The sequence below is a fragment of the Ailuropoda melanoleuca genome, chromosome 18, assembly GCF_002007445.2.
Source record: "Ailuropoda melanoleuca isolate Jingjing chromosome 18, ASM200744v2, whole genome shotgun sequence".
NCBI classification, from domain to species: Eukaryota; Metazoa; Chordata; class Mammalia; order Carnivora; family Ursidae; genus Ailuropoda; species Ailuropoda melanoleuca.
In genome coordinates, this window is record NC_048235.1 from 6,658,504 (window position 1) to 6,684,392 (window position 25,889).

At 39.4% G+C, this 25,889-nt stretch overlaps 1 long non-coding RNA gene across 1 annotated transcript in view; it reads left to right on the forward strand.

Moving 5' to 3' along the window:
- LOC117797114 overlaps positions 1-25,889 on the forward strand; it is a 264,228-nt gene that overhangs the window by 158,004 nt on the left and 80,335 nt on the right. The window contains exon 3 of the long non-coding RNA XR_004622000.1: positions 17,395-17,486. This is a non-coding gene — a long non-coding RNA (uncharacterized LOC117797114). The remainder of the gene's footprint in view (positions 1-17,394; positions 17,487-25,889) is intronic.

The window sequence follows — 25,889 nt, forward strand, 5'->3', positions numbered from 1 at the left end:
GTGGGAGGACCAGCCTGTTCCCCAACCAGCTCTTCAACTGACTGGGTGAGACCCATCCACAGCAGGGAGGGCCATCTGCTTTACTCAGTTTACCAATTCACACATTAATCTCATCCAAAAACATCCTCACAGACACTCCAGAATAATGTGTGACCAGATATCCAGGCACCCTGTGGCCAGTCAAGTTGAATCATAAATAAACTATAGCAAGTGTCATTGTTGAAGGGAATGCACAACCGCATCGGAAAAAAGTTGGGCAATTCCTTGTCAAGTTCAGGTATACTTACCTTAACGATCTAGCAGTCACACTCCTGAGCCTTCACCCGAGAGATGAAGATACAGGACCGCACGAAAACTTGTATGTAAGCAACCTTGAGCCACATTATTCAAATCTTTATGATTTCAAACGATTTGTGTGGTCAAAATATATGACCAAACCACATAAATGCTTGCACATAAATGGGGCTTATTTACAATAATAGAAAACTGGAAACAATCCAAATGTCTATCAGCAAGCAAAAGGCTAAAGTGTTGTGTTCTATTTATACAATGGAATACTTCTGAGCAGTAAACAGGAATGAACTGCAGATTCACACAGCCACACAAACAAGTATCAGAAATATTACAGAATGAAAAACAGCCAGTTACTGAAGAATGCATGCTATAGAATTCCCATTTAAATGAATCTCTAGAAAGATAAATGTATAGTGACAGGAAACAGTAAAGATTGCCTTTGCTTGGGGCTGAAATGAAAAATTATTTGGAAAAAACTGAGAAGACATGTTTGGAATAATGTAGAGAGCCTACATCTTGATTTTTGCCTTGGTTCCCAGGTGTATAAATTTGTCAAAATTCACCAAAATTTACCCTAGGTGAAATTCGGTACATTTTATTGTATGTAAATTATATCTCAGTAGAGTTGATTTAGAAGAAATAGAGTGCACAAAAATGTCAGGATTTAAGACTGATAAAATAGTAAATTGTTTTGAATGAAAACAAGACCCAGAGGCCCGGAATGATGGGTAGCAACAAAGAAAAAGAACTATGATTTATTGAGTACCTACTAGGTATAAGGCATCATGCTAAGCACTAGAATTTGTTATTTTATTTTGTGTTTTTAAATTAACCCACAGCATATTTCTATTAATCCACTTTGCAGGTGAAGAAACTAACACCTAGAGAGTTTACGTTCCTAGACAACATGCATGTTCTCATACCCAGTTAAGTGGTAACGCCAGGGCCCAACTCCAGCCATGTGGGACTCTAAATGACTCTTACATGTTTCTACCATCTTCATTATATTTCCTAGGGAACAGGAATAGAACCATCAAGGAAAAAAAATCTTAGAAGGATATTATATTTAGAAATAACAGTGTACAATTGAGAAACTAAGATTACATTCCACATATTTTTGGTATTGCTTAAGGATTGCTAAGAGTTTGGAATCCTTTGCTAAACATTTGCTCTCTGTCTCAGCTGACACAAACAGATGAGACATACACAACACAAGAAGTGTTGTAGTACAAACTCCAGACCTCAGAGTTCCAAGAGGAAAGTGATTTACCACAGAGCCCACGGAAGTTGCCCGTGGTTGAGCAGCCTGCATGGAACGGGCTAGCTTCGATGCCACAATGCCCCTAGGGTTTCAGGGCAACGATTTAAACCACAGTGGGCCTGAAGTTCAAGTTGGCCTGCTCCAGTAGCTCAACCCCAATTGATTCAGTGGTGGCTGTGTGGGGTCATGAACTGAACTAAACCCAAAGGCCTGAATTCCTTTGTTAACCCTGAAACCGCCCCAACTTCCTGAAATTCCTTCCAATCAGTGAATTATCTAGAACCAAGTTTGACCTTCAGAGTTGTTTGGAACAGACCTGAATCTAATATTAAGCACAACCTTGCTATTTTTTTCTCTAAGTTCTAATAGAATGTGCCTGCACAGTGTTTTGTTACTATTCAGAAAACTCAAAATATATACCTCTTGTTCTCCCCATTCCATTCCTGTACTCTAAATAACTCCAAAATTAATTATCTCACTGAGGAAATAACATTAGAATATTGTGTGTCATAAATGTAAGTATAATTAGGGGCGCCTGGGTGGCAGAGCGGTTGAGCGTCTGCCTTCGGCTCAGGGCGTGATCCCGGCGTTATGGGATCGAGCCCCACGTCAGGCTCCTCTGCTGTGAGCCTGCTTCTTCCTCTCCCACTCCCCCTGCTTGTGTTCCCTCTCTCGCTGGCTGTCTCTATCTCTGTCTTATAAATAAATAAAAAAAAAAATCTTTAAAAAAAAAAATGTAAGTATAATTAATTTGGTTTTAACAAAAAAGAATTTAGACCTCTTTTACTGGACAACTACTTATTAATTAACAATAGTAAAACATGAGGTCTTTTTGGATTTTTTTTTAATATTTCTATGAGGAAAAATCATTGCCCCTTCAGAAAGATTCTGGTTAAGTTTCCAGTGAAGAAAACACCAATTTTAAAACAGATTCATATTCAGATCCAAAACTGGCTCTGAAGAAAATTCTTCTCTCAGATCGTTGAACGTTGAAGTGCCCCATGGCTCAGACCATAGTCCTTTCTGTTTATACTCCCCCCGGGGTGATATCATCTCCTCTCCTGCCTTCCAGGGCTCTTTGTAGGTGGGCACCTCCCACATTCGTCATTCTCTTGTGTAGCCCCACTGAATTGTATATCCAACCACTCATTTAACCTCTCCACTAGTTTCTGCAAATAAACATGATCTCACCAGCTCCACCCAAACATACTCATCTGTACTCTTCACCCCTCTGGCTTGATTGTAACTCTGTCTTCCCAGTCACTCAGCCCCCAAACCTCAGAGTTGTCTTTAATTCCTTGCTTTCTTCCAGACCTCCATCCAATGCATCAGCAAAAAACCTTTTATGTTTACCTTCAAAATATATCCAGAGTCCAGCTGTTTCCATCACCTCCCCCACTATCTCCTAATTCAAACGACCATATTCTCTTGCCTGAATTCTTCAGAAGCCTTTGCTGGGGTTTTCGTACCCTTACCCAAGGCCCTGCTACAGTACGTTCTGCACAGAGCAGCCCTCTCGGTCCATTTAAAGCAAAGGTAAGATCCTGTCACTCTTCTGCTGAAACCATTTGAAAGCTCACTCAACCCAGTCACAGGAAACGCCAAAGTGATGACAATGGTCAAAAGGCCTACATTATCTGCTTGACCTTCTTTGTCTGTCTTGTCATACCTTCTGTGCCTGCCCCCCAGACCACTCTGCTTCCTCCTTTGCTGTTTTCTCAGATACTCCATTCGAGTTCCCACTTTTGGGCTTGCTCTAGCTATTTCTCTTGGCTAAAAAATTCTTTCTCTATAAAACTAAATAGCTAAAACCTTCACTTGCTCCAAGTCTGTCCCCAAAGGTAACCTATTCAATAAGGCCTGAACTGACCATTTACTAAAATTGTATATCATATTCCCCTGGCACATCTCATTTCCATTATCCTGCTCCAATTTCTTTCTCTTCACCACACATCTCCTTCTAAAACACTAGGTAATGTTTTGTTATTTGTTGCTTATTCGTGGTTTCCCACCCTAGAAGGTAAGCTTCACCAGAACAGGAAATTTTGTATCATTCTGTCTCTGCTGTATTCAGTGAGCTGAAGACAGTGCTTTACACAAGATACATAACGTATTGAATAAGTGAACAAAGAAAATATGAGTTATAGAATTTCCCCCTCATTCATTCGACAGATAATATTGAGTGCCAACTATGTGCCAGTCCCTGCACTAGCCATTAAGACACACTAGAAAGCAAAAGATCCATGTTCCCATAGATCCCACTCACAGCCTATCAAGAAGACAGTCACTTTAGAAATTTTCATACAAACAAGTGCCTAAGTGAAAACTAGGAAAAGTGCTATGAGGAGAAATGACAATGTACCATAAAATAGTATAATAGAGAGAACTAGCTTACACTGGACTTCAGGGAAGACCTCATTAAAGAAGGAATGTATCTGATGAAAATAGTAAGGCTAAATTCCTATATAGGAAGTCTTAATAGAAATTGAGATGTTAAAGAACATAAAAAAATATAGATGAAAGTATCCAAAATTGAGAAGGATTGAAAAGTGGTCAGGGCAGTCGGAACATAACTAATAGACAGGAGAGCAGCATTAGATGTGGCTGAAGAAGCCGGCATGGACTAGATCACACCAGGCTTTGTTGGCTGTGGAGGATTTTGATCTATCCGAGGTGCAAAGAGAAGACTTCGAAGAGAACTAAGCAGAGTTAACAATATCATGCTATTTGCACTATTATGCTACCTGTTCTGTGTTTTAGAATGATTTAGAAAAAAACAGACTCAGGGGTGCCTGGGTGGCTCAGTTTGTTAAGCATCTGCCTATGGCTCAGGTCATGATCCCAGGGTCCTGGGATAGAGTCCTGCATCAGGCCCCTTGTTCAGCAGGGAGTCTGCTTCTCCCTCTGCCTGCCACTCCGCCTGCTTGTGCTCTCTCCCTCTCCATCTCATTCTCTCTCTCTCTCTCTCGCTGCCTCTCAAATAAATAAATAAAATCTTTTTTTTAAAAATTGAAAAGGACAGAGTTAGAAGCAGGAAGTCCAGGCAGAATGCAACGATATTAGTTCTAGTGAGAGATGACAGTGGGACATATAAATGTGACCAGGGTGGTGACTATGGAGAAGAAAATAATAAGAAGGATATAAAGAATATTTAAATTAGAACAGTCATGGGTTTGATGTAGAAACAGATATGCCTGCCTGGTTTCTATCATAAGCAAATGGATGGATGCAGGTGGATACAAATGTTAGGGTGAGAAACAGATAGTAATACAATGAATCACTGACTACTCTTATAGGGAGATTAGGATTAAGAAGGAGATGATAGAAAGAAAATTAAGTCCATTGTTTGACTTTAACTAGGTTCACTTTTGTGATCATCCCATATTTTATACATTTTTTTCCCCAAATTGTCCCAGAAGGCTCTGAAAGAGTGCCTGAGTCCCAGGGTTTTGCATGGAATGAACAGTAGGCTAGATACTTCAGGCACAGAGGACTTATCAGATGGTGTGTGATATGCATAATTCTGAATATCATCTCTTTTGGTCCTTACATCAGTGAATGTATAGAGTCAGTCTTCCTCAGGTCTCATCTTCAAGGCCCTGGCTCAGAAAAATCTCAATCTGCTGCTCTCTCCTTCATTTTGACAGTTAGTTGTGATTTTCCTTGAGTCTGGATAGACCATGTGGCACCAGGTGAGGAACAAGGATTTGGCCTATAGCAAAGCTTGGGAAGGAATGTAAATATCCTGAGCCCTGAGAGAACAAAACCCACAGCAGAATGTCAGTGTAGATGACTATCAGTATGGCAGGCCTGGGCACAGGACAAGGGTAAGTATTCTAGAGGTCCAGACTTGGCAGGGGACACAATCAGAAACAAAGTATGCAGCTGTGAAAAGTGTCCACACAACAGAAAAAGCCACCGGCAGAAGTGATGCCCAAGAGTTCAGATAAAGGTTTCCACCTCGTAGTTTTGGAAAAACACATTGAGAAGAGCATGCAGTTTGGGAAGCTAAGATTGTAAAGAGGTCTGTATGATGAAGCAATCAGAATATCATTGCAGAGCAAGCTCATCCCTAGTGTTCAGTGCCCTTCTTGGACTGCTGGGTGAAACCAACAGATGTGCACCAGATGAAGTGGATCCAAGCCTGAGGCGGTGAAGAGTACAGACTGTTCATTATCGTATTGAATGATTCCTTTGGTGAGCCTTCACTTGCATCCACTCCTGGGTTGAGCCGTTTCCTGTTGCCATGCTCCATTGTTAAGCTTGACAACCCATAGACTGGTAGTTTTATCACAGTCTTTTAGAGTTTTAAGACTCAACTAGATGAATAGGTAACATCTTCCTTGCTCTTTTCTTACTTACAATCATAAATGTTATGTAAAAGAATGAAGACTGTATACAAGGCCTTAAAGAGTCATTAGTGAGAAATTGATACAAATGTGAAAATCCTCCTATAGAGAAAAAAACAGAAAGACTATAGATTTCCATTTCAAATTCTAAGTATCTATTTCTCATTGACTTTGCAGGCCATCAAATCACAAAGTCTAAGGCTCAGCAGAACCATTTAGGAAAGTATGGTGTCTCATCTAAGCTGGGATGTATTTAAAACACTGCATTATCACTATGCTAAATAAGATAAGATCTTTTTTTTTCATAGCTCAAGCTAGAAGTAGTCAAATTCTTTTACAAATTCCAAAGAACGTTGCGTAATACCAGATACCATGAGCATGCTTCAACGCCAAGAGTGAATGATGACTGGAATTTAGGTCCCCGCCAGTTTCACACATCTTGAAACGATATAGTTCCTAACAACATAGAGATTAGCTGTCACACTCTTTAAGTGGCAATTTGGTACAAAAAGACCATGGTTTTCCCATATACTCTCATTCCATCTCCAGTATCCTGCTCTTGTGTGTGGTGGGCATATATATTATCAGTGCGTCAGACAGTTCTTCCAAGGTAGCAACACACGTTTTAATATAATAGTATTTATGGTTTTGTTTAATTACTTGCAGGTGTTTTGTGCTAGGGGTACAAAATAATACTAAAATTAGGCAAAAGCAGGGGCCCCTGGGTGGCTCAGTCGGTTAAGTGTCTGAATCTTGATCTCAGCTCAGGTCTTGATCTCAGGGTCATGAGTTCAAGCCCAGTGTTGCTGGGTGCGGAGCCTACTTTAAAAAAATAATAATAAGCAAAAACAAATTTAAGGCAAAGGAAAATAAGTTAAAAGATTAAGATAAAACTAGGAATGAGGGAAGCACAAAATGTAATACCCTGGAGTCCAATACTCTTGGCTTTAGCTTTTCTGGAAGCCAATGAGAATATGAGAGCATATTCAGTTGCATTACCTTTAAATATCTCCCTAGTGTTTATAAGATAAATATTTATAAGATATCTATTAAGTGTTTATAAGATAAAAGCGATAGTAACTGGGTCAAGCCTACCCAACTATTCCCAGTACTGTGTCAGGAGGGACAACTTTCCCTTAGGTCCTCATAGATAGGGTACTGCTTAATGTAATAAACGATATTCTGAGCAATATCCCCACAAGGATCACATTCACAAGAAGCCTACAAACTAGACTCTTTCCCCCGGGGCCCATTCCAATCTCTTTCCCATTCCTCAGGCAAAGCCATCTTTTAAAGCTAAAATCTGCTGAAGTTGCCCTGGTGCTTAAATTCCTTAAATGGTTTTCCATTGCTTTTGGAATAAAGATCAAAGTCCATAAGGTTATAATCAAGATCCTTCGTATTCTGGCCCTGATATCTCTCTAAATTTCACCTCAATTGAGTCAATTAAAGTCATGTTCCTTCTTTATGGGTCTTCTGAGACCCAGATATCTCTGTTCCAAGACAGTTATCTCACTTTGTAACTCTACATAATTCATTCCCGTGACTTCTTTTTTTTCCTTTCAAGATTTTATTTAAATTCAAGTTAGTTAACATATAGTGTCGTATTGGGTTCAGGGGTAGAATTTAGTGATTCATCACTTGCATATCACACCCAGTGCTCATCACAAGTGCCCTCCTTAATGCCCATCATCCGGTTACCCCATCCCCCCACCCGCCTCCCCTCCAGCAACCCTCAGTCTGTTTCCTAGAGTGAAAAGTCTCTTATGGTTTACTTCCCTCTCTGTGATTTCTTTTTTTTTTTTTAAAGATTTTATTTATTTATTTGACAGAGATAGAGACAGCCAGCGACAGAGGGAACACAAACAGAGGGAGTGGGAGAGGAAGAAGCAGGCTCACAGCAGAGGAGCCTGATGTGGGACTCGATCCCATAACGCCGGGATCACGCCCTGAGCCGAAGGCAGACGCTTAACCGCTGTGCCACCCAGGCGCCCCCCCTCTCTGTGATTTCTTGATTAATGTCTGTCTCTACACCGTAAGCTCCAGGAGACTGGGTTCCTTGTTTGGTTTTATAATTATTTTCCCTGTGCCAACCATATTTCTGGCTCAATAAAAATTTGAATGAATCATTGGGGTGGATGGATGGATGGATGAATAAACAAATGAAAGGGGTATGTTTTTTATTCTTCAGAACTGAAGAATAATATCAAATCAAAGCACAGTTTGAGGATGGTTGTTGGGTCCAATTGAGGTCATTCATGCACATGACTCTGATACTGGAACTTAAGGATAGATTTTATTTTATTTTTTTTGCTATAAAAACTGATTTATTGTTATAGATATTGACATGACATAAGTGATTTATTGTAAGGATTAGAACTTAAAGCCATTTTAGGAGCTAATAGAAAAATCTATGCAAGGCTGCGAATAGTATGAGACCCACATCTATAGATCAGAGTACCTGGCGGTCAGGAAGAAAAGCTAGACATTAGTGGGCAAGAGCTAGAGCAAATTAGTCCATAGAATTGAAATTAAAATAACATAAACTGTCTGACTCTGGCTGGGAGCTGAGATACAGTCAATTATTTGCTTATTGATTTTTTTAAGGATAGATTTTAAAACCAATAGCAAAGGATGAAACTCACATCTGTCCATCAATCCTCTGACAGCGTTTTGATCACAACCAAAATTTTAATAGGTGTTGAGCAACTGTAAATTTAGAATATAATTTCTAACATTTTAAATGTATTAACATAAAACATTACAATGTTTTAACATGTGTTAAATATTAAATGTTAGGTTCTGACAATCTCCTAACATGGGTGATTAGCTATGACTCTCAATTGAGTCATTGAAAAATATCACTATGTCAAGACACTTTGATTTAAATGTCCCATCTGTAATATGGGGCTGGGGCAAGATCTCCTGAGAAGGATTCTATTAGGTTGTGTTTCCAAAGTAGGGCTCATTATTTCAGAGGATAACATGTAAAGGGAAATAATAACTAGTAATTATATAAATGACAGAAGTCCCCTTCCAGCTATATAGGTGCAATTTCCTTCAAAAGTAGGATTTTATCAAATGAATAATCTCAACTTATGTTAACAGAAGTATGTATTATAGTGACCTAAGGGCAAATTTAACCTGAAAAAATTTATTGTTCCATGTTTGGTTTCAACCTCAGAGTGGCTTTTCCTGGAAATCTTATCAACTTTTCTCAATTGTTTATGAATTATTACTCTTATAAGGGAAAAAAAAGCTGACATTTGTAACACTTGCCACTCTCGGTGGCTTGAGAAAAGTCCAATAACAGTTGAACTCATTACCAGTTAACTTAAAAAAAGTCAAGGGAAGGTTCAAAAAAAAATAAAAAGGAAGAAGGTACTTCATGCATTGCACAGAGTAGGGATTCAATGAAAGAATTCTGGGTTTAGCCTGATTTGTGTGGTTTACACATTTATATTGTGAAGATGTCTTAGCGGTTGAAGTTTATTAGATTTATGGAAATGTTAATACCTTCCACAGCCTAGATTGCTTCCTGAGGCAGGACTACATAAACTGACATTGGAGGAGGAAATTGTTCTAGAAACTGTCCTGGGTTATCAAGGTTTCTGCATGATCTTGCAAAACAAGGGGGAAATTTACTTTATATAACCATAAACTTTCTGACCCATGGTGAAGTATAGAGAAGGCATAAAAATAAAAGAAGAAAATAGGAGGGAATCAGAAAATGACCGGGATGAAGTAACTTTTGCCAAGAATTACGAAAGGAGACACACACACTTCCAGTGTTCTTTCTGCCGTTTTGTTTACAAACAGCACAACCATTTTAAGAAACATTGACTTGTCTCTGTCGTCTTCCTGCATCCTCTGTACTTTCTGCATCCTGTCTCTGTCAATACTCCTGAGAACTGGGATCCTGCTCCCTTGGACAAATGGATGGTGTGTAGGCAAGGAAGTTCCTCAGTGACCAGAGTCCTCCTGCTCTACGACTCTGCCATCTGTGCGTCAGAAACTGCACGGTTTGGGACTTTTCCCTACCTGCAAGCACACAAGCTAGCCTGTTAGTGTTTCACAGATGCCAGCAGAAGACATGAGACTTCTGGGTCAGTGACCAAAGACTTGATGACTCAAGGCAGAAGCATCCAGAGAGCTTCATGTTGGTTTGTGTTGGTTCTCATGCCAGCCACATTCCACAAGGACATTGCAAAGACCTCATCGTGAAGCCTGCACACTCATGGGCTATGTTCTCAGAGAGGAAAACTGAGTTTTCTAGTAAGAGCAGGCAGGCCGGTTCTGCCTCTAGGGGGAAACATCTCCTCATCCCTCAAAGCTCCTCACTACAAATACAATCCTGAGGGATGGCCCCGGTCAACAGGAGTCAGGACTTTGCATTTCTTGCAGGTCCAAGGAGTACATTCAGGGACACTCACAGCCAATGGCAGTTTGCTTCTCCCAACACTGTGGCAAAGACCCAGTCCTGCCACTCATATGGCTCAGCTAATCTTCAGATCACGCCTCAGGCCCTAAATCTATCCTGTTTGGGTGTAAACCCCAGTTTTACCAGTTAGTAACTTCAAATAAGTTATTTAACCACTTTGTGCCTTAGTTTTTCCATCAGTGATTAGGACAATCATAAAGCCACTTGATAGGATTAGATGAATTAACACACATATTGCACTTAGAACAGTCCCTGATACATGGTAAGTACTATTTCTGTTTCAGTATGTGTTTTGCTTCTACCTTTCAGTTACCCTTTGGATAATTTCAGTTTCTCATTCAAATTCCTCAAACAGGATTTCATGAGAAAATTAAGCCCTCACGCCCCAATGCCTACATCATAAACAATGACTTAACTTCTCTCCTATGTATCTAGGATGCTAGCTATCTACCCTCCTTGGAAGAATTAAGAAAATGGTGACTTGAATTAGTTTCAATGTTCTATACTTCATACCAGTCTTGGGCGGCTCAGTCAGTTGAGCAGCCAACTCTTGGTTTCTGCTTGGGTCGCAATCTCAGAGTCCTGGGATGGAGCCCTGTATCGGGCTCTGTGCTCAACAGGGAGGCTGCTTAAGGTTCTCTCTCTCCTTCTCCCTCTGCCCCCTCCCTGCTCATGCTCTTTCCCTCTCTCTCTAAAAAATAAAGTATTTTAAGAAAAAATTGAATTATCTTTGCCCCTAATGGACAGACCTCACTCTAGGCCATGACATATATCACTGGCCAGCCCACAGGGGCCACACCTTCTTTAATCAGTGGCTGTCCCCTGATCAGGAAACAGTCCAGTGCTGTTTGCCTCCACAGCCTGTCCCATTCATCACTGCGTGGTTAGGCCTACCACCAAGTCTGACACCAGTCAATACAGCAAACTGATTTATTTAATCCGTCGATGAGGGTAGAGCAAGGCCCATCCCTGACAGCTTATCCCCCCTTCCCTAACCTATCTTTTCCTTGGATTTGACTCAGTATGAATGACTTGAAAGGGCAGATCTTTTATCTCTTTTGCTTAGTTCTGTAAAAAGTAAACTAGAAGACTAGGTATATTATCTGGAGATAAATATATTCCCCAAGATAATTTCTTTAGAATACCCTTAGCTAACCTTTGCAACATGGCTGACTGAAGATAGTTTATACATATCTGTGAGATTATGGAAAATATGTTCCAGGCACATTGCTTTCTGATGATAAAGACTAGAAAATCTAGGAACACAGAGTGTTGACAGATCCTAGATGGTTTCCTTCCAATACTATATATCTCCCATAGACTTTCAGGAAATCCTGGATCACATTCAGCTCAGATTTGGATGTTCTGACATGAGACCAGTACACTTTAAATATCAGGCTGTCAGAAGGCAGAATTCCATTCCATTGTACAGGTTTTGGCACTTGACAAATTATTGGTCCTGGGAGCTATCCCACTTCCATCTGAGGTTGGCCACAGGCTGTCCGAAAATAACTTAAAATATTTCCTCAAAAAATATCTTTTTAAGGTATTTGAACACTGATAAATTCCAGTTGAGATCCCAGAATTCTGACTATATTGATATCATCTTGAAAAATTTTAGGACATTTTATTCTATGCCAACAATAATTATTGCAGATAACATACCTAAATTTCTAGGCAAATCAACACAAAAAAATTCTTAGAGAGCGTTTCTAAGCTAGGTTCCGAGCTGGTGGGTATATGGGAAGTTCAGATATATTTGACCTGCCTTCAAGGAGCTTAACTCAGAAGGCTTTTCCCCATTCCCACCCATATCTGTTCCCTACAACAATTTGGCTAGAATTTCTACCCTTTCCTAAAGAAGGTTTGCTTTGAGTATGAATCAAATTCTAAAAAGAAGACAAACTCACTCAGCAAACTAACCAATCACATGTTTCAAAGTAAGTCATTCCTTAAAATTATTTTGGAATTTTACTGGGTTCCTACCTATTTTCATTGCAAACCCAAACTACGTTTCTTCATTACATTTCTGAAATTAGTTATGGTATTCTATGATCTTTTCTGCAGGTTAGTTTTATTTCTCCAAGCCCCTATGTAGTACAAAACTGTTTTGGCTTTCTTTTCATCTTTCAAATTCTTATATATTGCAAACTAAAACTGCACTGCTGTAAAACTGAACTTTACTTTCTCCTACCTAGGAAAGCCTCCTGACCAAAAAACATTGTTCTATAACAGTATGCTTATATATAATTTCCCCAACTACTAGATCCATTAAATAAAAATTTACTTTGTTTTTCATTTTCATGACCCAAGGAAATGAAATGCATTGCCCAAAGTTCTCATGATCTTGCATTAAAGGAAAGGAAACTGGACTAATTAACTCTTGTCCACACAAGGCTTCTTCAAACAAACAAACAAACAAACAAACAATGTGAACTTCTAAATGTAGAAATCCCACTGCAGGGTCCGCTATGGATGTGGTAAATTGAAACATTTGTCCGAGGCCCAACTGCCACCATTCCTGCTGCCATTACCATGGCCACTGGCTGGGGAGAAGTCAGGAAGAAGGTCAATAACCTTACAGTATTTGTTGCTAGTTTCCAAGAAGCTCTTTTTTTCTTTTTCTTTTGAACAGATTTTATTTAAAAAATTTTTTGAGTGCAGTTGACACACAATGTTAAATTAGTTTCAGGTGTCTGACATTGTGATTTGATAGCTCTATACATTATGCTGTGCTCGCCATAAGCATAGCTCCCACCCGTCACCACACAGCACTCTTACAATGTCATTGACTATTGCATATGCTCTGCCTTTTATTTCCGTGACTTATTTATTCCATAACCAAACCTTCCACTCCCCTTCCCCCATTTTGCCCATCACTTCACTCCACTCCCTTCTGACAACCATCAGTTTGTTCTCTCTATTTATAGGCCTGATTTGCTTTTTGTTTGTTTATTCATTTGTTTTTGTAGGTCCCACATAGGAGTGAAATCATATGATATCTGTCCTTCTCAGTCTGACTTACTTCATTTAGCATAATACCCTCTGGGGCCATCCATGTTGTTGCGAATGGCACGAGCTCATCTTTTTTTCATGGTGCAGAATATTCTACCACGTATTTGGGGGGAGTGTGGTCTGTATGTGTCGTATGTAGTATATTTATACCACATCTTCCTTATCCATTCATCAGTCAATGGATACTTTGGTTGCTTCCATATCTTGACTATTGTAAATGAAGCTGCAATAAACATAGGGGTGCAGGGATCTTTTTGAATTAGTGTTTTTATTTTCTTTGGAGAAGTACCCAGTCCAGAAGCTCACTTTTGTGCACACCTCCACTACCAGCTATGAAAACATGGAGAAGGCGATCTGCCTTGAACTCCCTCATCTGCCCTTCTATAGTGTTATAAAAATTTGAGCAAGCCTAAAATTTAGAGATTATTCCATCATGATTCATATAAGGAAATTTAAACTAACAAAGGTTGTAAATTGTCCAAGATTAAAACTAGCAATGACTTGTATGGATTAAAATGCATTTATTACATTAATACAAAATGGTATGATGTACATTCACCAGTTTGTTTTCCTGATTTTAAATATCGTTAACTTCAAAGTACATTTCCTTTCTAATATATATGTATGTTACACCTCCTAGAATTTACTAATCGAGTTAGATTGTCTGACATAAATTCCTTCTTTTTTTCTTTCCTTCCTCCTACCCTCCCTCCCCTCCTTTCTTCTCTCCTTCCTTCCATCCTCCCTTTCTTCCTTCCCTCCTTGTTTCTATCTTTCCTTCCACCTACAAACAACAAGCTGTGAAAATGTTCCAAGCACTGCATTTATAACTAGAAATTTGTCAAAAATAAAAAAAAAGATAAGAAATAATTTTTGTCCTCAAAAAAGAACAGGCAGATATCCAAAGTGCTAAGGTTTTCTGCCATAAAAGGTATAGTTGCAATTAATATTCTCTCACACAGAAATTTTATAGGTTCTTTGGTTCAAAAGGAAATTACGCATCAAGTTAGGTACTTTCCTTTTGCTATATATAGCAGTTAGTTTTTACTGCAAAAAAATTAATGTGAAAGTAGAAAAGTAATGGAAAACACTTTTTATAGCTGACTTTGCAGAACATTACATCATAATTTGATTAATGCACCTAGTTAACATTTAACTGTCTTAAGAGAAATATTTTTTCTTGTTTATAGCCCACACTTTTTCCTTCCCCCAAGCTTAATTTAATGCAAAAACTCCCACTGATATAATTGTTAATGCTTGAGAATTTTTGTTTCTGTACACAAAGCATGAGATACATTTTTATGTGCTGTGTACTATATATGTTGAAGCAGCAATAACATTTCTCATAGCCTTGCAAAAATAAAACTAAACCAGTGTGGTGACTTCGACAGCAAAAATCCTAGATTTAATTAATAACAAAGAACTAGTCTTCCAAAGATTAAGTGAAGATTTTATTTAAGTCCAAGTCAGCAAAGAAAATTGGGCTCTTAATTGTTATTTGGTATCTGTCGTGTAGGCTCCTAACGACTTCATTTTATTATCTGGTAGCAAAATTTTACTGAAAGTAATTTTCTGATTGACTTGCATTCTATGGCATATGAATTATTAAAAAATAAAAGTTAATTAATCAGACTTTATTGTAACCAGCACTGTGCCCATTGCAATCTCTAGCAGCAACATCTATGTAACAAGATGTTTCCCACAAACTGTTTCAAACAGCCTAGGTTTCATATGCACGGGAAGTGCATTACTTCATAAGAGATAAATATTCCTTTTTGTAATGAAAACAAAGATTCAGTAGGTTTGAAAGTTTCTGACAACCTCAAATTTATGAATTGTAATAACCAATGAAAGATTCATTTTTTTTGTGAAGGAGTTGTATTGCAGAGTTTATCTTCCTGACAAAGAATAGTATCTACTCAAATTCATATCTATATATCTATAGTATCAAAAATTCATAGCTACAATTAACTCACATTAACTAATGTTTACTGAGCGCCTACTCTATACAAGGTTTTTTCCACCTTTAAAATTCCTAACATGTGTTCCTTTGGGAGGATCATTTGAAACTACTCAGGAGAGCATTCTTACCTTCAAATAATAATGTTAGTTAGATGAAACAAAGAAATAAAATATTGAAATGTAAAAAAAAATAAGAAACATGAGGACTAGCATTGTTTTTTGTTTTTTTTTAAAGGACGTTAGTTTCACTTTTTATATTTGAAAATTCTATATTCTCTTTTGTATAGACCAACATCACATACGTGGGTTTTAGTTAAAATATAAAAGATGAAAAAGGACCAAGTTAGCTAAAGTTGCTTTTCCACTGAAAAGTGGATTCTCACGAATAAGTAAATAGCCTTTATTAACCTAGGTATCTTCACTGAGATATCTAACATGTTGTGGGCTTCATTTTACCTCTTCAAAGAGAGAGCAGCACTCAAGAAAAAATAGCTTATATACTCAAGATATAAACAATAACTAAATATTAATTTAAGAATACACACACACACACACAGCGGCAACTGGGTGGCTCAGTCAGTTAAGAGTCTGACTCATGATTTCAGCTCAGGTCATGATTTCAAGGGTCCTGGGAGCAAGCCCTGGGCTTGAGATCCTCTCTCTCCCTCATCCTCTGCCCCTGCTTGCATGTGCACATGCTGACTCAAATAAATAAAGCAGTCTTTTTTAAAAACTCATTTAAAAAGTATACACACATGTCAGTTTCATATTTTTGTTTAGGGGTATAAGGAGTATCATTTTTGTATACATTTTGTTTACCTTTGTATACTTTGTACCGTTTTTACCATGATCTGCGTACTGCTCTGGGTGCCTTACATATCTTATGTTGCCTTTTCTTCACAAATACAGTATACAATTAATAATTGTCCTCACTTAGGCAGAAAAACAATGTATGCTATCTAAGATATATGTGTTTAGAAATAAAGAGACCTGATGTTCGCAAATGGTTCAGAAGTGTGTGTGTTTGTATGAGTGTCTGTATGTGTGTATTGATCGTGGGTATACAGGTGTTTGTTATAATAGTGTTTCAATTTTTCAATACTCTGACATTTTTCTTGGTGAAGATTTGGAGAGAGAAATGACAGATGTGAACATTACCTAATTCCTATTCCCTTTCCTTCCTACCAGCAGTATATAAAAGTTCACATTTGTCAATATAATGGGTTTTAAGAGGTATTTCACTGTTGCTGTGATTGCAGAATCCTGCTCACAGTGTATTTGAGCATATGTTTATGTTTTTCGGAGGTTTGGGAAAATAAATTAGAATAGTCACTTATTGAGGACAATCTGTAAATATATATTAAAACTTTACATTTTCGGGGCGCCTGGGTAGCACAGTCGTTAAGTGTCTGCCTTCAGCTCAGGGCGTGATCCCGGCGTTCCAGAATCAAGTCCCACATCAGGCTCCTCCACTGGGAGCCTGCTTCTTCCTCTCCCATTCCCCTGCTGTGTTCCCTCTCGCTGGCTGTCTCTCTGTCACATAAATAAATAAAATCTTTAAAAAAAACCAACTTTACATTTTCATACCCTGTAACTAAGCAGTTCTCCCTCCCAGTACTTACCCTATGAAAGAAATTAATTCATGTGCACACAGAGGTATGAGCCCTGGACGCTCATTGGAGCATTCTTTGTAATAGAGAAAAATTGGAACCAACATCATTGTCCATTACTAACCCCATGGCAAAAGCAGAACCCCCGTATTGTGAATTCAGATGTACAAGCACGTCCCATAATTGTGGTCAAGACTGAAAGCTGGAGACAAAATGTTCTACATACTCCACATTTTAAAGAACATCTAAGCGGGAGTCAGCCATCTCCCTTGAGGACTTCTGGAGAGGACTTCTGTCAGAAACAACCCTTAGTGCCTCTTTGACTGTGGCCATACTCTCCCTCCTATTCTAGGGATATCCCTAGAATAGGAGGGAGAGTATATATATGATGTTTAAGCAAATGTAGGTAAGTTGCCCTATCAGGAGAACAGCATTTTGATCAATAGTTTTGCTTCCTCGCAGTGATTAGAAGAGAGAGATTTCACAAGCTCCACAGTCCCCGAGTGGCACAGAAGATGGGTGTGCACGCATTCTCCCTGCAGTGACCGTGGACGGTATGTTGGGATTAACAGCTTTGCCAGGACGGCCACAGCGTGGGAGGGGGAGAGGCAATCCCAGAAGTAGGCTTGTGAATGCCAGCGGCAGGGGAGGTGGAGGTGGTGAGCGCAAACCCACCAGTACCTAGAGAAGCCGCTGCAGAGTGAGACCTCTCGTGAGGAGGGAGCTCAGCACCACATCCGTGAACAGGAAAAATAAAGCCGGGCAACCAGCCAAGGAGAGAACGACGTCAGTCAGTTGGGTCAAGAGGTGTTGGCTCTTTTCCCTGTTCCTTCTCCCTCCTCAGAAACACAAGAGAAGCTAGCACACAGGACAAGTGGGAAAAAATGGGGCAAGTGCAGACCATCATGTTTCCAACTGTAAGATCTTAGGGCAACTTTTATATTGAGATCAGCAGACTCTCCTGGCTGTCTCTTTGAATTTTGTATTTGGCAATGGTTTTAGGCCAATATGCTCCACTGGGTTCATGTCAGACGGTACACAGTCTGCTCGGTTCACATCACACATACCACCCTGAGAGACCCAGGGCCAGGATCTCGAGCTTACCTCCCCATCTGTGTCATCAAAGTCAGGAAAGGAAGACACATTTAGAAGGGAATGCAAAGTATACTTGCCTGACATATTTAATTCCACGTGTATTTTACTTTTCTGATGTTTATGTCACAATTTTGTTTTTAAAAAAATGGCTTGCATGAATAAAAACCTCTGACCTGGGAGCAAGAAATTCTGGCTTTGAATTCTAGTCATATAGCTTTGAGGGAAAGTTATTTAAGCTTCTTGGCCTCATCATCTGTATCTTTAAAGATTAAGATTTGTCTAGATCAGTTATTCTTCAATTTTCTGAAGCATAAACTGCTATGAAAATCATTTGAACCTTTCTCAATACGGCCTCAGAAAACTGTGGACCTGCTCACGAGAAGGATATTCAGATACAAAATGGATAAAATTGTGTATATTTGAACAGGCTGTGGACTCAGGCTGATCCCAATAAAAAGCTCTTAGATGATCTGCTAGATTTTTCTCATCTTGAATTCCTCACAAAATTCACAGTTTTTGAATCAATCAAAGAACTTTTTAGGAGAAAAAAAACCCCAAAGTTTTCCATATAACCTAGACATCGAATAGTAAATCATGGAGTAAAAGGGTATGAGGAGCACTAATCTTAAGTTATGAGGTTTCCATGGTTTAAGAACTGTTGTAAAATAAAATTTGTTTGCAATGATCTCTGAGATCAGGACATGGTAAAATTTTTGCCAATAGTAAAAAGTTAAGTCTTCCAGGCCATGTAGTCCATTGCAAGACTCAGCTTTGCCATTGTAGCATGAAGTAGCTATAGACACTATGAAACAAGGGAGCACGGCTGTGTTCCAATAAAACTTTATTTACAAAAATAAAGCAATGAGTGAGGTTTGGCCCATAGGTTGCTGGCCTGGTTTTGATGGTCCAGTTATCTTTAAAATTCTCATTCAGTTTTACCTAGCATTCTTTATTAATGTTTTGCCCTAAAATTGAGGTATAACATTCATAGTCTAACTTGTTTTTGTTCTCATATTGTGGTATAAGAATATCTATAGTCTAAATTCACTGTACAAGTGTATACTTGGGAAAGCACGCTAAAAAAATACCCTCTTACTGAAAAATTTATTGTGCATTTTGGATGTGTTAGAGCTATAGATTCCAAGAATTTAGTGATTTTTTTGGTCTAATATTGCATCCAAATTTCTTTTATTCTTTGTTTCATGAAAGTATGTTAGAATATAGCTTTCCTTGGGGCACCTGGGTGGCACAGTCGTTAAGCGTCTGCCTTTGGCTCAGGGCGTGATCCCGGCGTTATGGGATCGAGCCCCGCATCAGGCTCCTCCGCTAGGAGCCTGCTTCTTCCTCTCCCACTCCCCCTGCTTGTGTTCCCTCTCTGCTGGCTGTCTCTGTCAAGTAAATAAATAAAATCTTTAAAAAAAAAAAAGTATAGCTTTCCTACCAGACATTACTAGTGTAAGAAAAACTGACGTTAAGAATTAACATGTTCCTCTCGATTTGGTTCATCTAGATTTCTAATTTTTTAAAAATAGGTAGTCAGTGAAAATTTTACAGCCAGACACACTAGTAGTTGTGGCATCTGTTCTATTGCTTAGCCCTTTCAAAGTGGTAAAGAGTACTTTCAACAGCTGAGAGGAGAAAATAATCATTCCAGGTAACTTTCTACATTTGAAATACTTTCCATGGGTAAAGGGTAGATTATAAATGGGATCAAATTCTTGCATGGAGGGGCGCCTGGGTGGCACAGCGGCTGGGCTTCTGCCTTCGGCTCAGGGCGTGATCCCGTGTGATGGGATCGGGCCCCACATCGGGCTCCTCCGCTGTGAGCCTGCTTCTTCCTCTCCCACTCCCCCTGCTTGTGTTCCCTCTCTCGCTGGCTGTCTCTCTCTGTCAAATAAATAAATTTAAAAAAAAAAAAAATTCTTGCATGGAGCACTGGGTGTTATACCCAAATAATGAATCACGGAACACAGCATTAAAAACTAATGATGTACTGTATGGTGACTAACATATCATAATAAAAAAAAAAAGTGGAAGAAAGTTTTAAATACACAGCATTAAAAATCCCACCAAATGTCACGGTAGCTGGATTGGAGCTGGTAGAATCAATCCAAGGACTTATTTTTTTGGTTCCGAGCCTGACTCTTCATTGTGTAGACAAGCTTAATTTCTCATAATTCTGTCATTAAGGAACACTGCGTTTTTCTGAGAGTAAAGATAAATGACAATGTAAATTATTTGGCTTTTCAGAAGATTTCACAGATTTAAAACATCGTTCTGGTACATGACAAATCCAAGATTCATATCTCAGGGTTAAAGAGCTGATATCCTTTATGGATAAGCACCTTTACAACATCAATTAATTATTTTTATTTGATATTTTATCTTGAGATAAAGATTTTGAATGCTAATTGAAACTCGGTCCAGTTGCTGCCAAAGAAAGCTAAAACCTTAAATCTTCCTTTTTTAATATATGGTGTTCTGTAGTAGTAGTTTAAATAATGTCTTATGTAAGGTGCATTGGATGAGTAAAAATACCCTTCATCTGTAGATATTTTATACTCGGTATTATTTTTCCAGATCTCACAAATCTGCTAGAGCTTTCCAGTAACTTTTTTTTTTTCCTTTTCTCCCTTCAAGAATTTAAACTGTTATTTTTCTGGGATCTTTCTCAAAAGCCCTAAATTTTATGCTAAATCATCTCTCTTCCTGTTTCTTTCAAGTCCCTAATTTTCTTTATTTCTCTCTTTGTTACATTGTGAACCTCTGTTGCTCTCTGCAATATTGATTAGAAATGAAAAGTAAACAAAAACTAATACAGCTACCAGAGAAATGTATTGGTCTGCAGTCTTGACTTTCCTGTTGGCTTTATTTTTTCTTTTGTAAATGATCCTAATATTTCTTCCTCCTTTTTAGGTTTAGCTAATTCAACATTTCGTATTCTCCAGCCTGTGAAAGCTCATTACTAGGTTTCTGAGATTAGCAGTTTCTCTATATTCTACTAAAAAAAAATACTCTTATTGAATTTTTGGTGTTTGGCCTGTCTGTTTTACATATATATGGTTGCCTCACATTTGTCTTTATTACAAGAGAACGATTTATAGTGAGACATTCAAGGCAGCAATCAATGGCAATGTTTTCATATATTTTAAATATTTTTTAATATTAAAAAATAATTTGACCCCGCCGTCGTCATCACAGTGGTATTCAAGATCAAACCTATCCACAGCCATCTTTAACACTCTGTGCCTCAGAGGGCCACAGCAAGTCATGCCACGAATTTCCCTCCACTTCAAACTTCTTCTTTTAGGAGAGCTTCTCTGTTGAAATAGGAAAAGAATGCACGTCTGAGTGCACATACGTGTACTGGGTAATTTCATACACAATCGTATTTTGTATTTCCATATTGCCTTCCCCGTTTTATACATAACAATGCTGAAGCCATGTAGTTAAGTAATCTTCCCAAAGTCGTAAGAGCTCTAGGTAGTGGATCTGTGATTCAAGCCCTTACAGGTCTGCCTTTAAAATAGCACCCTGTGTTAAATATATCTCTGCCTCCTTAAAGAGAAAGATGTATGACCACATAGAAGAGAGGTCTCAATACCCTTCTTTATCATTTGGGGACTTGGAGATAAATATAGCTAATATTGTTTTTTCACAGTTTTCTGACTCCCTCCCCCCAAACACCCAACATCATAAACTTAGAGATTGAGATTGTTTGTTAATCTAAGAAGCCTTAATTCGACATCCACCTGCTACTGATATGCTGTAAAATGTGGAGGAAACGTAAAGAAGAAATATGGGCTCTAACCTGAAAACGTTTAATTTCCATTTGTTACTTCCGCCCTCGTTAAGACTTTTGTTTCTTCATCTGTAAAGTGAGTAAAATCATAGTACCTACCTCATTTTACTGATGAGGGAACTAAGGCATGGAGAAGTTAAGTGGCTTTCCCAAGGTCATGCAGCCAATCAGTGACAATCGTAATTCGAACCCAGGCAGTCCTGTTTCAGGGCGCATGCGCGAGCCGCTCTCAGTCACGCTGTTTGCATGAAGATCAGGAGATGTCACACTGGAAAGTGGCGTGACATTGGCTTCTTTCAGTTTCCATACAGCTGGGGGATAAGCTCTCTTGTTTCTCCATTAGTGAATCTTAGAGCTTTTGGTGCCACTGTTAAAAAGCTATGTCAAATGTCTTATGTGTTAGTCTAGGAAAATGCAAGGACCTAGAAAACTACTCTCTCTTTAACCAGGTTTAAAATGAAATAAAATTACCTACCTTTTTTTTTTTAAATGGTGGTAACAATTAATAACTCTGATTTCACAGAGCTTTTCTGAGAATCAAATTAGGTAACATAATCATATAATGGTTTAGGCACAGGATAGATGCTTAACAAATTTTATATGCTCTATAAAAAGAAACTTGTGGAGATATTTTTGCATTCCCTGCTAGGAGAGATCTGTTCATATCTTCCAAGAATGAGGGAGAAAATAGACTTCTTGTTGTAAGTTTGAAATGGTTTGTTAAATCTCATTAAAACTAAATCTTATCCTGCACTGATGTAATGGGGCGTGTGTCTCATTTACTGCTCTGCCTCCATCCAGAAAGCAGGGCCTGGATCATTGTACATGCTTGAGTATAAGAGGGTAAGGAATGCATTTGTGCTGGTGGACAAAATTAAAAACCAATTAATATTTTTATTTCTAATTTTATTTTGGAGTACAGAAACTGGCAAGAACGTTCCAGGAAAAAGGAAATAAAAGTTTATACCTATAAAATCCCTAATGTAAAATGTGCTGTGTAAAATGCAAGACATTTTCTCAAGGGTAGCCTTGTTTATTCTCTTTCTAACAACCCTTATAAACAGTGTCAGTGGACACTGAGTCAGGCTTGCTCTAGGACTTGGGAATAAGCAAAATCGTCTTGCCCCTGACAGGTTAACTATGAAACCAGCACATGAGGGATGACTCTAGAACTACTCACAGTCATCTGTCAGACCTCTAGGACTCACCCTCTACAGAGAGGACGGCTGAGTGAGAAGGGGGGTGCACAGAACTGGAAACAGGAATAACTTCTACTTAATGAACACTTAACCAGTGCCAAGCAGTGTACCGAGTACTTTCATTATTTTTCCAACACTGCAAGAAAGTGTCAGAGTTGGAACTTCGTATTCATTCTGACACTGACGTGGATACTACTGGAAACCCCACGACAATGTCAGCAGTTCCCGACCTACCACAGTCTGTGGGAGGAGGATGGCTATTGTAGCCACAGTGAGTTTTAAGGAATATATGCCACTTTACTTTTTTGGCCACCCATATCTAAACTCTGTCTCTAGGCTTGGGACATCCATAAGGCATGTGTCTTGGTAGGAGGCTCAGCCAATTGGAAGCACCTACCAGGCCTAGAATCCAGAGCTGAGGAAGCAGAGAAGCAGAAGCAATAGAGACACTGTTGTGACTGCAGAACTCAGCTCTAGCACATCGAGGGTAAGGGACCCAGAANCGTTTAATTTCCATTTGTTACTTCCGCCCTCGTTAAGACTTTTGTTTCTTCATCTGTAAAGTGAGTAAAATCATAGTACCTACCTCATTTTACTGATGAGGGAACTAAGGCATGGAGAAGTTAAGTGGCTTTCCCAAGGTCATGCAGCCAATCAGTGACAATCGTAATTCGAACCCAGGCAGTCCTGTTTCAGGGCGCATGCGCGAGCCGCTCTCGGTCATGCTGTTTGCATGAAGATCAGGAGATGTCACACTGGAAAGTGGCGTGACATTGGCTTCTTTCAGTTTCCATACAGCTGGGGGATAAGCTCTCTTGTTTCTCCATTAGTGAATCTTAGAGCTTTTGGTGCCACTGTTAAAAAGCTATGTCAAATGTCTTATGTGTTAGTCTAGGAAAATGCAAGGACCTAGAAAACTACTCTCTCTTTAACCAGGTTTAAAATGAAATAAAATTACCTACCTTTTTTTTTTTTAAATGGTGGTAACAATTAATAACTCTGATTTCACAGAGCTTTTCTGAGAATCAAATTAGGTAACATAATCATATAATGGTTTAGGCACAGGATAGATGCTTAACAAATTTTATATGCTCTATAAAAAGAAACTTGTGGAGATATTTTTGCATTCCCTGCTAGGAGAGATCTGTTCATATCTTCCAAGAATGAGGGAGAAAATAGACTTCTTGTTGTAAGTTTGAAATGGTTTGTTAAATCTCATTAAAACTAAATCTTATCCTGCACTGATGTAATGGGGCGTGTGTCTCATTTACTGCTCTGCCTCCATCCAGAAAGCAGGGCCTGGATCATTGTACATGCTTGAGTATAAGAGGGTAAGGAATGCATTTGTGCTGGTGGACAAAATTAAAAACCAATTAATATTTTTATTTCTAATTTTATTTTGGAGTACAGAAACTGGCAAGAACGTTCCAGGAAAAAGGAAATAAAAGTTTATACCTATAAAATCCCTAATGTAAAATGTGCTGTGTAAAATGCAAGACATTTTCTCAAGGGTAGCCTTGTTTATTCTCTTTCTAACAACCCTTATAAACAGTGTCAGTGGACACTGAGTCAGGCTTGCTCTAGGACTTGGGAATAAGCAAAACCGTCTTGCCCCTGACAGGTTAACTATGAAACCAGCACATGAGGGATGAGTCTAGAACTACTCACAGTCATCTGTCAGACCTCTAGGACTCACCCTCTACAGAGAGGACAGCTGAGTGAGAAGGGGGGTGCACAGAACTGGAAACAGGAATAACTTCTACTTAATGAACACTTAACCAGTGCCAAGCAGTGTACCGAGTACTTTCATTATTTTTCCAACACTGCAAGAAAGTGTCAGAGTTGGAACTTCGTATTCATTCTGACACTGACGTGGATACTACTGGAAACCCCACGACAATGTCAGCAGTTCCCGACCTACCACAGTCTGTGGGAGGAGGATGGCTATTGTAGCCACAGTGAGTTTTAAGGAATATATGCCCCTTTTCTTCTTTGGCCACCCATATCTAAACTCTGTCTCTAGGCTTGGGACATCCATAAGGCATGCGTCTTGGTAGGAGGCTCAGCCAATTGGAAGCACCTACCAGGCCTAGAATCCAGAGCTGAGGAAGCAGAGAAGCAGAAGCAATAGAGACACTGTTGTGACTGCAGAACTCAGCTCTAGCACATCGAGGGTAAGGGACCCAGAACTCAGCTCTAGCACATCGAGGGTAAGGGACCCAGAACACAGCTCTAGCACATCGAGGGTAAGGGACCCAGAACACAGCTCTAGCACATCGAGGGTAAGGGACCCAGAACACAGCTCTAGCACATCGGGGGTAAGGGACCCAGAACTCAGCTCTAGCACATCGGGGGTAAGGGACCCAGAACACAGCTCTAGCACATCGAGGGTAAGGGACCCAGAACACAGCTCTAGCACATCGAGGGTAAGGGACCCAGAACACAGCTCTAGCACATCGAGGGTAAGGGACCCAGAACACAGCTCTAGCACATCGAGGGTAAGGGACCCAGAACACAGCTCTAGCACATCGAGGGTAAGGGACCCAGAACACAGCTCTAGCACATCGAGGGTAAGGGACCCAGAACACAGCTCTAGCACATCGAGGGTAAGGGACCCAGAACACAGCTCTAGCACATCGAGGGTAAGGGACCCAGAACACAGCTCTAGCACATCGAGGGTAAGGGACCCAGAACACAGCTCTAGCACATCGAGGGTAAGGGACCCAGAACACAGCTCTAGCACATCGAGGGTAAGGGACCCAGAACACAGCTCTAGCACATCGAGGGTAAGGGACCCAGAACACAGCTCTAGCACATCGAGGGTAAGGGACCCAGAACACAGCTCTAGCACATCGAGGGTA